General features: G+C 42.8%; 1 long non-coding RNA gene across 1 annotated transcript; it reads left to right on the forward strand.

The window, feature by feature from the left end:
- The first annotated feature begins 373 nt into the window (after window positions 1–373).
- LOC128412343 (uncharacterized) lies at window positions 374–12,836 on the forward strand. Its single transcript, XR_008330050.1, has 2 exons — window positions 374–461; window positions 12,552–12,836. It is a non-coding gene; the product is annotated as an uncharacterized LOC128412343 (long non-coding RNA).
- Window positions 12,837–13,067: the final 231 nt, after the last annotated feature.

Genomic DNA, 13,067 nt, shown 5'->3' on the forward strand with positions numbered 1-13,067 from the left:
CATTTATTGTTACCAGGTAACACAAAGCAACAACAAAAGCTCGCTGTTTTGCCAACACTCTTCAACTTCCTTTTCCAAGTATGTAAGATTAATTAATTTCTCAGCCATAGTACATTTCCTGAGACTTTTAAAGTCTGCAAAAGCCAGGCAGTACGCCCCAGGGTTTTTATTGCAGAACTTGTTAAGAAGTGCCCTTCTTTATTTCTGGTCTACCACATTTTTCCTCTATACTTAAACCCTTTCGGGTGAAGTACAAAATGGAACAGATCTTTGAATGTACAGTTGTGTCGTTCTGAGAAGACAAAGCGGAATTCTGTTTACATGTCTCCATCGCTCTCCAGGTTCAGAAGGAAACATAGAGTTCCGGCTGAGAAAGAAAAGCCTTCACTGGGGTCAAGCAAGGTGCACACAGCAAGGGCTGGAAGGGAAAGGAATACTTGAGATGTGGAAGACATCTCTGGGTAGGTCATGACCCCCTCCATGACAGCACTGCAGTCTTGAGAGGCCCTCCAGGTCTGTCTCCTGCATGAGCGTCTTATCTCCTTGACTCAGTAGCATGGTTTTGCTGCTTCAGAAGTGGGAGAATAGCAGCACACTAAATCCTAGAGCATGGGTAGGCAAACTAAGGCCCGGGGACCAGATCCGGCCCAATTGCCTTCTAAATCCAGCCCACAGACGGTCCGAGAATCAGTGTGTTTTTACATGAGTAGAATGTGTCCTTTTTATTTAAAATGCATCTCTGGGTTATTTGTGGGGCATAGGAATTCGCTCATTTTTATTTTTATTTTCAAAATATAGTCCGGCCCCCCACAAGGTCTGAGGGACAGTGGACCGGCCCCCTGCTGAAAAAATTTGCTGACCCCTGTCCTAGAGTATCTTGGACTAGAACAACAAGAAGTTGGCTCCTGAGGGGTGTGTCCTGTCCCACTTTATTTGGCAGGGAATAATTTCCCCCAGCAAAGCTGTTGCCTCTCCTGTTCAGTGGCTGTCTACTGTAGCTGTAATGAGTATTTTTGGCATGCCTTCCCTCTCTTCAGACATGCCAGAATCGAGGAGAGGAGCTGTGCTCCACCATGCCCTCTCTCAGTGAGGTTATTTAGATGTACGCTTCACCAGTTCCACATGCGTAAGACTTGTTTCCAAACAGATCTTTCCAAAGGTTTGCTGCCTTTATGAGGAACCTTATTCACTCCTTGGGCAAAGTAATTTTAAAGAGGGCGACAGCTAATATTTCACATGCTGCTCACTACAATTTTTAATACCCGCTCTTACTTTGCCTGCCTTCAAATTTTAGCAGTGCAGCAATAAAAGTGTGACGATCGACAGGATGCCCTCAGTAGGTACTGGAACAGCTGTTAAGCCCTTTGCTAAGAATGGGCTGTTTGAAAATCTTAAGCAGGAAGCTCTGCATCTCTGCTGGCAGGTGGTAGTTAAACTTCTGTGCATGCTTAGCGTCTCAAGGGCACATTTTCATCCCACACTCTACAAGATGAATGGAAATAATAAAACCCAAAGAGCGAGAGAGAGAATGGGGGAGAAAATATTGTTCCAAGTGTTGTTGGTGCTTAGAGAAATAGCTAACACGGATTCACTTCATTCTTTGTTGGTCATATATTGCAGGTAAAATTGGATGCCGTACCATGCCCAAAGGAGACAGGGGCAACATACAACAGATGTCGTGCAACTTTATTCCATTCCACAAGCAAAATGATGCTCAGTGTGTGTGCATGCAGTACAGTTGTACCTTGTTTTGCGGCCAGGATCCGTTCCGGAGCCCCGGCCGCTAGCCGAAAAGGACACAGGGCAAAGTGCTGCATTTGTGAATGCGTGAGCGGCAAACCCGAAAGTAACCCGTCCCAGTTCTTCCGGGTTTGCCACAGATGTTCACTGGAATGGACGTTAGACAAGGTGGACATTCGCAGAGGTATTACTGTATGTGTGACAAGACATCATCATATTAGTACTTCCACAACCGATGAAGGAAAAAGCAGCTGCTTAGGTTGTAGAAGTGCAAATATGGTGACGTCTGGTCACCTATACCACATGCATGCACACTGAGCATCATTTGAGGGAGAGCCATGGATAAGCACTTGCCTATGTGTCTACCCATAATGTGTTGCCTGGCCAAAGACTGAATGCGGGGAATGTTCATATGTGAGGGACCCAAAAAATCCATTGCATTACTTTGTCCACAACAATGGGAACAAAACAGATACCAGACTGAGGCAGGGGAATTCTGAACTTCAGACTGCTGTTTGGGGAGGGCATTATTTTAGTGCATTGCCGTGTAAAAAACCCCCACCTCACTTCAGGTAGTAAGCTAGCAGTTTAGGAAGAATGGTTCAGAATAGGCCTCTGCCAGATGCACTAGTTTACTGCATGCATGGAATGTTTATGGGAAAGGCCCATTAAAACTAAGACTCTGACTCGGCCACACTGCAATCTGTACAGCGCAGGAAGGTCTTTTTTCAGCCAGAACTCACTGGAACTCAGTTCCAGCACCTGTCAGGTGGGTGCCATTGCCATTATAAGAGGTGTTCATGGGGAGTTCCGGCACCTCTTTTTCTAGAAAAATAGCACTGAGTCCAGGGTTCTCCCACCTCAGTCTGCAAAATGTGAAGATCAGCTCACGAGATGCAAAGTTCCCCCAACTTCTCCATGCAGACTGTTGCTCCTTCCTTCCTTGCCCCATTCAGCTGTCTCCAGGGACTCTTCACAACAGGGTCATGGGTTGTACCTCTGTTGCTGCACCATTCTTGCCTTAGGCTCTATGGAGATTGTTAATATTCTGCATATAGAAGCAATTTTGATGCCTAAAAACTGACTCTTCTTTGAAATGAAAATTTCTTTGCTCCAAAAATATGGATCAAAAGCTTTACTACAGAATGCTACTCCACAACAACTTTAAACAATAAAGCAACATTTGGATACGTGCATAAGATCCTATGCTGATCTCACATAGGTAAACTATCATAGATTATGAATATCTTCCATCCAGATCTAAAAACCAAAGTTCTGTCTCTCTTCCAACAGCCTGAGGCTGTTTTCCTACAGAGAGAATTAGCACGTCCATTCTTTCCAGTAGCTTGAGAACAAAGACTCACTCCAACCAAGACGGAGGTCCACATATGCGCAGACTTGTAACACAATTCACCTTGTCAATGAGGCACAGAAATAGTAACATTAGGCTGTCCACTTCAGCACTCCTTTAGCTTCAATGGGAATTTCCATGCCATGCTTAACAATATACACACAGACATATTACAGAGTTATTTTCCATTTCAATTCGCATTAAACAATTATATTTAACAGGCTCCACCCCGTTCTCTGATCAAATTCTCTTGTGGCTTGGGCAATGTGCCTGACTTTATAACTGAAGTCAGGCAGCTCGTTATTTTTCTCACTTGGATTGGGAATTCAATGCATATTGTATCGGTTGTGTGGCATCAGCTTGCCATGGGAGAGATTTGCCAACAAAACCCACAATGCACTGTGTCAGTGAAATGACAGTGCAGATTTATGCTCAGGGCAGCGTAATATGCATGGCCAATTTGCCACGCACACATCACAGAAGAAGCAACGAGCAAAGAGTAGCAACGTTTGCTGAGCACTGATACCTTGGAGATCTCTCAGAAAGCTAGCTATTTTTTGTATAATGCCAAAACTACAATCCAAAATTAGACAAATCTTTTTCATAGGGTTTGGGTACATTGACAACTTCTCTCTTTGCAACTCCTTTTCTGTGGTTGTTTGGTTATTTACAGGATTTATTCCCTTCACCATAAGGTCTCAGTGTGGGTTCATAAAATGAATATTTAAACAAAAACAAAAATAAAAGCAGATCCTAAACACATATCTCAGCTGTCAAAGACCAGGGTAAAAAGATGCATTTTCAGCCTACAATGAAAAGCTGTACAATGAGGATGTTAGGTGCACCTCTAGGGCGAGGAAATTTTTTTGGGGGGCTGCTTCAGATGAAGACCCATGTACAGCACATTGCAATAATTCTATCCAGAGGTTGTCAGAGCATGGAGCACAGGAAACAAGCAGCACTTTGAGATTGTGCTTCAAAATAAAAGGAAAGCCAGTTCAGGTGAAAGAAAGGATGATGAAACAGTTGGGGGTTAGAGATGGAGAGTGAAATGTGCAGAGATCATCTTTGGGACTCCCCCCCCCCTTTGAGTGACAGCCTCTCGCTGCAGCCACCCCTTTGCCTTTGAAGCAAAGAAGAGAGGCAACCTCTCCTGACATCATTCAATTTGCTGGAAGCCTTGTGTGTGTCACCATTCCGTTTATGCTCCCGACAAATTAATCATCAGTCAACTTGAGCATCTGCACACATGCTGAATGTGTAATGGGCTGTCCTCTGCTTGCTTGACGAACAGGGAGCAAGTTTGATTAACATGTAATTGAAAGAGGAGGAAGAGGAGGAGGAAGAAGAAGGGTGAGCAACACGCTCAGTTACTCAGGCATTCTGCTGCAGTCCAGGGTATGTTGAACCAGGAAAAGTAAGCCGCATTTGAGCTCAGGGGATCTTATTTTTGAATAAAGTTGTTAGGATGGAGCTAGGAGTGGGAGCATCTAACACCTTCGGCTTCTCTCCATTTCTTATTTTTTCAATCTTAAATTTTTTTTTATGGTTGGGGTTGCAAAGCTTTGCTTTTTTATAATATTTTTTAATAATTTTAACATATAAATTATAAAATGTACCACAAAACTTACCACTTATACAATCTTTTTAGACTTCCATCAGCACCTCTGATGATCCACCATTTTAACCACATCTTATGCATTTCTTAACTTTATATTGCCTTTACATCTCTTAACAAATCATCCTCCCCTTGTCCATTTTTACAATACTTCTAATAATACTCCTCACAAAACTTCTTGCAACCCTACAAACGTCGTCTGTTCTTCACAATTACTTTTCAGATAGTCCGTAAATTTATTCCAGTCTTCCGTGAATTTCTGGTCTCACTGGTTTCGAATCCTTCCTGTTAGTTTATCTAATTCTGCATAGTCCATTAACTTCATCCTCCATTCTTCGATTGTCGGTAACTCTTCTTTTTTGGGCCAGTAATTCAATCTTAAATTCAGGTGTGGGTCGAACACCAGAATGTTGAAATGAAGCTGAATGTTGGAAGATTCAGGACAGGTTGAAGAAAGAACTTCTACATACTGCACATAGTGAAACTATGGAAAACACACATACGGCAGTGATGGACATCAACTAGGATGGTTTTCAAAGAAGATGGGCGACAAGACTATCAACAGCCACTTGCCATAATAGCTGTGGCTCCACATTTGGATGCAGAAATTCTTCTGAATTACCTGTTGCCGGAAACCACAGTGGCAGTGGTGGGGAGAGTGCTCTTGTGCTCGAGTCCTGCAGTGGCCACTGTAAAAACAGGATGCTGGACCACGTGGGCCACTGGTCTGACCCAGCTGGACTCGTCTTATGTTCCTATGTTGCCCTCTGCTCTAGCTAAGCCCTGATGCTAGGCGTTCCATATAGAGTTGGAGGAGATATTCAATTCTCAACTAAAGGCAAACCTACATAATTTGCACTTTCCAAAACAATGTGAAAGGTGATACGCAGGCGTCCTTTAAAATCCATGCTCCCTTGGGCTTAGTGATGCAGTTCTCCGACCAAGTAATGTGCACAAAAACGCATGTGCATATCTTAGAGACCACTGTAAGCCGATGAAAACTCTAACAGGATTGCAATAAAACTTGTAATGGAGATAATGGAGTTGTATAAAACATGAACTATTGAAAAAGATGCAGCAGAAAAAGTTTAACAAAAGAAGAAGAAGAGAAGAAGAGTTTGGATTTGATATCCCACTTTATCACTTCCCTAAGGAGTCTCAAAGCGGCTGACATTCTCCTTTTCCCTTCCTCCCCCACAACAAACACTCTGTGAGGTGAGTGGGGCTGAGAGACTTCAGAGAAGTGTGACTGGCCCAAGGTCACCCAGCAGCTGCATGTGGAGGAGCAGAGACATGAACCCGGTTCCCCACATTACGAGTCCACCACTCTTAACCACTACACCACACTGGCTCTCAAAAGGACCCATCAAGGGGAAGGTGGGAAGTCCAGAGATTCGGAGGAATCATTTAACTGTTGATGTGTATGGTTGTACAGTTATAATTTTATATATGTAAAATCAAATAAAAATTATTTCAGAAAAAAGCATATGTGTATGGGAAAGCACACAGAAAACAACATTTTGAAAAATGCATTGTCTTAGGAAGCATTGCTTTAACAATGTATGATGTGTGTATTAGGCAAACATTTCCTGCAAATGTGGCGGGGGGGGGGAGAGAGAAATTCACATTAAACGGCTAATGAATTTCCATGAGGACTTTCATGAGGACTTTAAGAAGACTCCACAAACTTAACATTGGAAAGATGAGAAACTAAGAGAGAACAAAAATGGGCAAATCCCCACTCTGTTGTCATACATTGTCTTTCCGAAGCAATAAAATTGTTTTGATTCTTACTACTATTGCTAATACGATTGCTTGGAGAGGAGGGGAGAAATACCACACAGCACTGCTACAGCTACAGCAGCAGCAGACAACAAGAGTATCTTCAATCCCTGATGTACTTTCAACCGTGGTCTTTCTCAAGGGGAAAATTGCCTCACGAATAAGTAGCCGCCATAACAAGTCCTGAAGTCTATTTGGGCGGTTATAGTGCAGAACAGCACAATTTTGTAAGCATGCCCTCGCAGAAATAGGTCCCACTGAGATCAAGGTCACTTGCTCCCAGGTAAACATGCATCTGACTACAGCCTTATCTCATAATATGTGACAGGAGAACACCCAATAGAGGAACAGATTCAACTGCCTTACCCATTTGTTCAGCAAAATTTCCCTTGAGAAAGACTGGCTTTTAAAACGCATTGGGAACTGAAAGGTACTTTTCTTGTTTACACAGCTGACACTGTTGCCGTTTCCCCCCCAGAATTTCTCACAGCTGTTAGATCCCTCCTCCCCACCCCTTCAGATTCCCTTGACAACCCTTCCCACATTCAATTTCCCATCATTTGCTGTAACTTTCCTAGTGTGTTCTGAACCTTGAAATGGATGAGTCTTCTTCCGATGGGAACTTTCCCTCCAAACAATGTACCCTTCTGCAATTCTCATAAAGTTCAACGGGACTTGAAATAAATGAGTAGGCTTTGTGCTCTGAAGTCCGTGTCGGATTGCGATTTGTGTGTCTAAATTGGGAACTGGAGGCTCTGAAGTCTAATCACTTTTGCAATGCCCACTCGGTGCTTTATTTGTTTTATTTTTCGTTTATTAATATATTCATAAACTTCCTTCCCATGGGAAAATGCTCATGGCAGCTTACACTGAAAGCATTTAAGGCACACATCAAAGATAACAAAATAAATAATAAAATATTGAGGCCACATTAAAGGGATTTCCTCAAAAGCCAACTTATGGTTGTATGCTGCAAAGACTACAGTCCAGTCCTGTGGCTAGTGAATGAAGCACAGATCTTTGTTGGCAGGTTGCCCCTGTCTAGAAACGGTCATATTTTGTGTGCCAGTATGATGCTACTGCAGGCACTTGGGCCTTGAGTGGCAATGATGGTTCAATGAGCAGCCTCAGACTAAAAGGTAAAGGGTCCAGTCGTGGCCGACTCTGGGGTTGCGGCGCTCATCTCGCTTTATTGGCCGAGGGAGCCGGAGTACAGCTTCTGGGTCATGTGGCCAGGATAACTAAGCTGCTTCTGGCGAACCAGAGCATCACATGGAAACGCTGTTTACCTTCCTGCCGGAGCAGTACCTATTTATCTACTTGCACTTTGACGTGCTTTCGAACTGCTAGGTTGGCAGGAACAGGGACCGAGCAACGGGAGCTCACCCCGTCGTGAGGATTCGAACCGCTGACCTTCTGATCGGCAAGTCTTAGGCTCTGTGGTTTAACCCACAGCGCCACCCGTGTCCCTCAGCCTCAAAGTACTCACTCCTTAACAAGAAATGCAACTTACTTGGAATAGGAAAACTGTCTAATTCACAATCATGGGAATAACCTGTTCACCAGGCCCCTGACTTGCCAAGATTCAGATTCAGCTTTATGTAGTGGGATGTCAGGCTTCCACTTAAAGCCTTTATGAGGGCCATTTTAAAACACTGTTGAGTTTGCTTCTGATAACAAATGAAAAACATGGCTTTCTTATTCCTAAAATGGAAGGTGGTGTTTTGCATTCACTACCCATCACCTTGTCCAATTAGATTTCTTTAAATTAATAGGTGAGCAGGTACAACCATATTTGAAGGGAAATGTTAAAAAAAACCTTGACCTCTCTTCCTTTCCTCAGTAGCTCCTGCCATGCAGGTGGACCTCTGAAAGCTTTATGCATTCTATTCCCATCCCGACTCCCCTGACTGGTGAAAGGGAATATAAGCAACAGAGATTTGGCTTGCCTTAACGCCTCTGCGCTTCCTTGAGAAATGTGACATTTCATCTGATGTGCATTACTCCAGCAGCACACTGTCCCCTTGGTACAATGAATGTGTCCAGATTTCTCAGCCAGTCTATTACCTTTGGGCTCAGGAGCAAAAGAGTGGTTGACTGACATCTCTGCAACACCAGCAAAGAAATGCATCCCTTTACTTTAACTCTGGAAATAGCTGTTAAGTCTCTGTGCTGGAAATCCATCCAGCAACTTAATATTTAGTTGTGACTACTGGTGTTTTCTCATAGGCCATTATGCCAAAGACAGAGCTTTTGCCCAGAGAACACTAGACTTAAAAATGTGGGTGTCCATTTCCACGTAGTTGCATCTGCTAACATGTGTATAGATGCAAATTTAGAAATATCGTACTATATTTCTATTGCAAATAGTCATCTCACTACAGCAGGGGAGACTGACCAGTTGACCCTAGATGCCTGATCAACCTGCTCTCCAGACGCTAATTGATGATGGAGAAGTAACAGAAGGTGTGTTCACTGGTGATGGAAAGTGGCAAGCCCTTCCACCACTCTCATTTTTCAGGGTTCTTTATTCCTAAATTGAACATCGGCAGCCCTTCAAATAGAGGACAGTAATGTGGGAGACATGGCCACTATGCAGAAGACACATACATGTCTTGGCGCTGTGGTCTAAACCACTGAGCCTCTTGGGCTTGCTGATCAAAATGTCATTGGTTCAAATCCCTGCAACGAGACGGCTCCCATTGGTCTGTCCCAGCTCCTGCCAACCTAGAAGTTCAAAAGCATGCCGATGCAAGTAGATAAATAGGTACCACTGTGGTGGGAAAGTAAATGGTGTTTCCGTGCACTCTGGTTTCCGTCACGGTGTCCCATTGCACCAGAAGTGATTTAGTCATGCTAGCCACATGACCCAGAAAGCTGTCTGTGGACAAACGCCGGCTCCCTTGGCCTGAAAGTGAGATGAGTTCCACAACCCCATAGTCGCCTTTCACTGGACTTAACCATCCAGGGGTCCTTTTAGCTTACATGTCTATGCAGTAGTCAGCCCCATTGAGAAGCAAGTCCCAATGGGTACTGGGCATGATGACTATACTCTGCTTCAATGATCAGAAGCAGCAATGCTTTTCAATAGCTGTTGCTGGAAACTACAGGAGGCAAGAGTGCTCTTGCACTCAGGTCCTATGTGAGGGTATCCCATAGGCATCTGGTTGGCCATTGGGAGAGCAGAATGCTGGACTAGTTGGGCCATTGGCCTGATCCAACAGGCTTTTCTTGGGTGTATATGAGCTGCATGGGTCTCCTTTGTTATCTTTTCTTCTTTTTAAAGCAGCATTTGTTTATTTGTTTATTATTTAATAAGTTTCTATCTTATCCTTCCTCCAAAAGGAGCCCAGCAGACATCAAGTTAAAACAATGCCATTAAACAATAAGATCAAAAACATATTTAAAACATTTAAAACAAGCTTACAAATCTATAAACATCTGGCACATCTGAAAACACTCGAAAGCATCTAAAAACATTTTAGAGCAATCGCATCACCTTGGAGTGCTCATGTTAAGGTTGTCCTGGCCAGTATCTTTCAGTGATTAAATGCCTGGGTGAGCAGGAATGCTTTTAAATTTCTCCTGGAAGTCAATAATAAAGGGAAATTATGATACGGACAGAGAACTAGCACGGAGTAGGCCAGCTCTTCAAAGAGAAAACCCTATCATACAGAGGACTAATTCATAGAGCGGACTGTCCTCTGAAATAGGACACATGGCCATTCCACTTATAATGGAGCTGGGCCACTGTGGTGTAGTGGTTAAGAGCAGTAGACTTGTCATCTGGTGAACCAGGTTCGTGTCTCCGCTCCTCCACATGCAGATGCTGGGTGACCTTGGGCTAGTCACACTTCTCTGAAGTCTCTCAGCTTCACTCACCTCACAGAGTGTTTGTTGTGGGGGAGGAAGGGAAGGGAGATGGTTAGATTCTTTGAGACTCCTTCGGGTAGTGATAAAGCGGGATATCAAATCCAAACTCTACTTCTTCTTCTACTGAGGTGAAAAAGGGTTAGTCCAGGGTAGCATCTGTGGTGCTCCTAATGCACTTGAACTCCCATCATCCTCAGCCAATATGAATGTTGAGGGAATGATGGTACTTGTAGTCCAACATTGCCTGGAGGGCCACAGGTTCCCAATTCCTGTCATAGAGACAGCAATAACAACTTGGGAGACTGCTATGCGCTCCTATCTTCTTCAGCAAGATTTGAGGTATCCTGTCAAGAAGCACAGGAAATGGGGTATGGCATATATGGGATAGTTTGGTTTGTAATAAAATGGTCGAACCTTTAACAGATAACGTCACAGTTGAGAGCTGTACTGGTTAGATAACCTTTGAACATGCTGCAGATGATTCAGCCATTGGCCTGCCTGGTGGATTCATTTTGTTTGGATTTTTTCCATTCATAAATTCCTTTGTTTCCAAACAGAGCTAGAGTTAAAGTATGCAATCACCAGTCTCACTTATGGGTTTGTTTTTTTTAATAAATATTTATTGAAATTTTACAAAAAACAAAGGTTTACAAAATAAAAAGAGAGCATATAAAAAGAAAGAAATAAAAAAACATATAAAAATACATAAAAAATAAAAATAAAAATACAAAATGCAAAAAACAAATAGGTAAGAAAAAATTAAAAACAAATCCATTTTTTGATATCTGTAAACTCATTTGCTTGTTTCCTTGACCTCCTCACACCTCCCCTTTTTGTATTCCCATTTACATAATCAAATCAGCAAATCCTTACCCTCTTTCATTTATCTTAACTCTATATCTTAACATATTATAACTATATATTTTCATCCATTATCAATCCATTTTTGCATATTCTTATTAACTTTGTTGCTAATGCCACTTATTTTCAATCCAGCATCATTTTAACATTCATTAATTTTACAATGTTTCTGCAGATAGTCTTTAAATTTCTTCCAATCTTCTTCCACCAACTCTTCTCCCAGGTCTCGGATTCTGCCAGTCCTTTCCGCCAATTCCATATAGTCCATCACCTTCATCTGCCACTCTTCCAGGGTGGGTAAATCTTGTGTCTTCCAATACTTTGCAATAAGTATTCTTGCTGCTGTTGTTGCGTACATAAAGAAAGTTCTATCCTTCTTTGGCACCAATTGGCCAACAATGCCCAGGAGAAAGGCCTCTGGTTTCTTCAGAAAGGTATATTTAAATACCTTTTTCAATTCATTATAGATTATCTCCCAGAAAGCCTTAATCTTTGGGCACGTCCACCAAAGGTGAAAGAATGTACCTTCATTTTCTTTACATTTCCAACATTTATTATCGGGCAAATGATGGATTTTTGCAAGCTTGACTGGTGTCATGTACCACCTGTATATCATTTTCATAATATTCTCTCCTCACTTATGGTTTTTTAATGCTGTCTTTCCATTTGCAAAACCACCAGGACAATTTAACATTTAAAAACAGAACAATATACAAGCTAAAATCAGCAATACATTCACTCAAAAGAACAAGGGGAAAAAACCTGCCTTAGAAAACTGTAAAGTCTATACATCCATCAGATCAAAAACAGCTAAATTATGTGTTGGAAAGCCTGAAGTAACCTTCCCCAACCTGGTGCCCTCCAGACATTTTGGACTATAACTCCCACCAGCCCCAGCTAGCAGGATCAAAGGTCAGGGATGGCGAGAGTTGCAGTTCGACAATGGAGCCAATTTCCTCAGGGATGGGGCTCTCCCACCGGAGGTCTTCAGGACAGCCATCTAACACTGGATTTCTTGCATTGATCAAGAAATGGGTTGGAGTATATCAGGGTGGAGAATCTGTGGCCCTCTAGGTACTGTTGGTCACCAACTTCCTCTGCCCCAACCAGCATGACCAATGCCCAGGGATGATGGGACTTATAGTCTATCAACAACTGGAAGACCATAGGCTCCCCATTCCTAGACTAGATGGTCTACAAGGCCCCTTCCACCTTTTGTGGCCCACATCCGCAATGTGAAGTGGTGCTACAGTATCTGGAGTGCTGCTGACACAAGAGACTAGACCTTGGTAATAATTCCTCTGTCCCTGCTTATATCCCCTGCAGTATCTAGGAACCAAAAGGATCAAGAATCTGGAGCAACTATGAGGAAAGATGGAAATAACCTTGCAGAGACTAACCTCTTGCACATCTTTGGAATGGGTAAAGCAGTGCTCACCTTTGCATGGGAATGTGAAGTGAGCATTCAGCAAAGCATGAATGGAGGAACAGTTCTTACTCTCTGGGGTCTTCATTTCTGCAGAAGTGTTTTCAGTTACATGAAAATTAAAAGGCACTATGTTAACTAATGTCTCCACCAGGACAGAGAATTTAAGAGAGAAATTATCCTTTTTCTAAAATAAAATAAAAAATGTATTGGACAAAGTAAAGGTATCTGGAGCAAAAGAAAATGCATTGTCCCAGCAGTGGAACAAAATCAGCACCATGGACAAAGCACTCCTATTACTTTGAGTCAAGAGACAGGGAAGAAAAGAAGGTACTGTATTAGTTGTCACGAACTCTGCAGCAGTGTTGGAACTGGGCATGGATTGGCAAGCCCGAATGGAAGAGGAGGAGGCTGAA

This window comes from Podarcis raffonei, chromosome 4 (genome assembly GCF_027172205.1).
Source record: "Podarcis raffonei isolate rPodRaf1 chromosome 4, rPodRaf1.pri, whole genome shotgun sequence".
In the NCBI taxonomy this organism is placed as follows: Eukaryota; Metazoa; Chordata; class Lepidosauria; order Squamata; family Lacertidae; genus Podarcis; species Podarcis raffonei.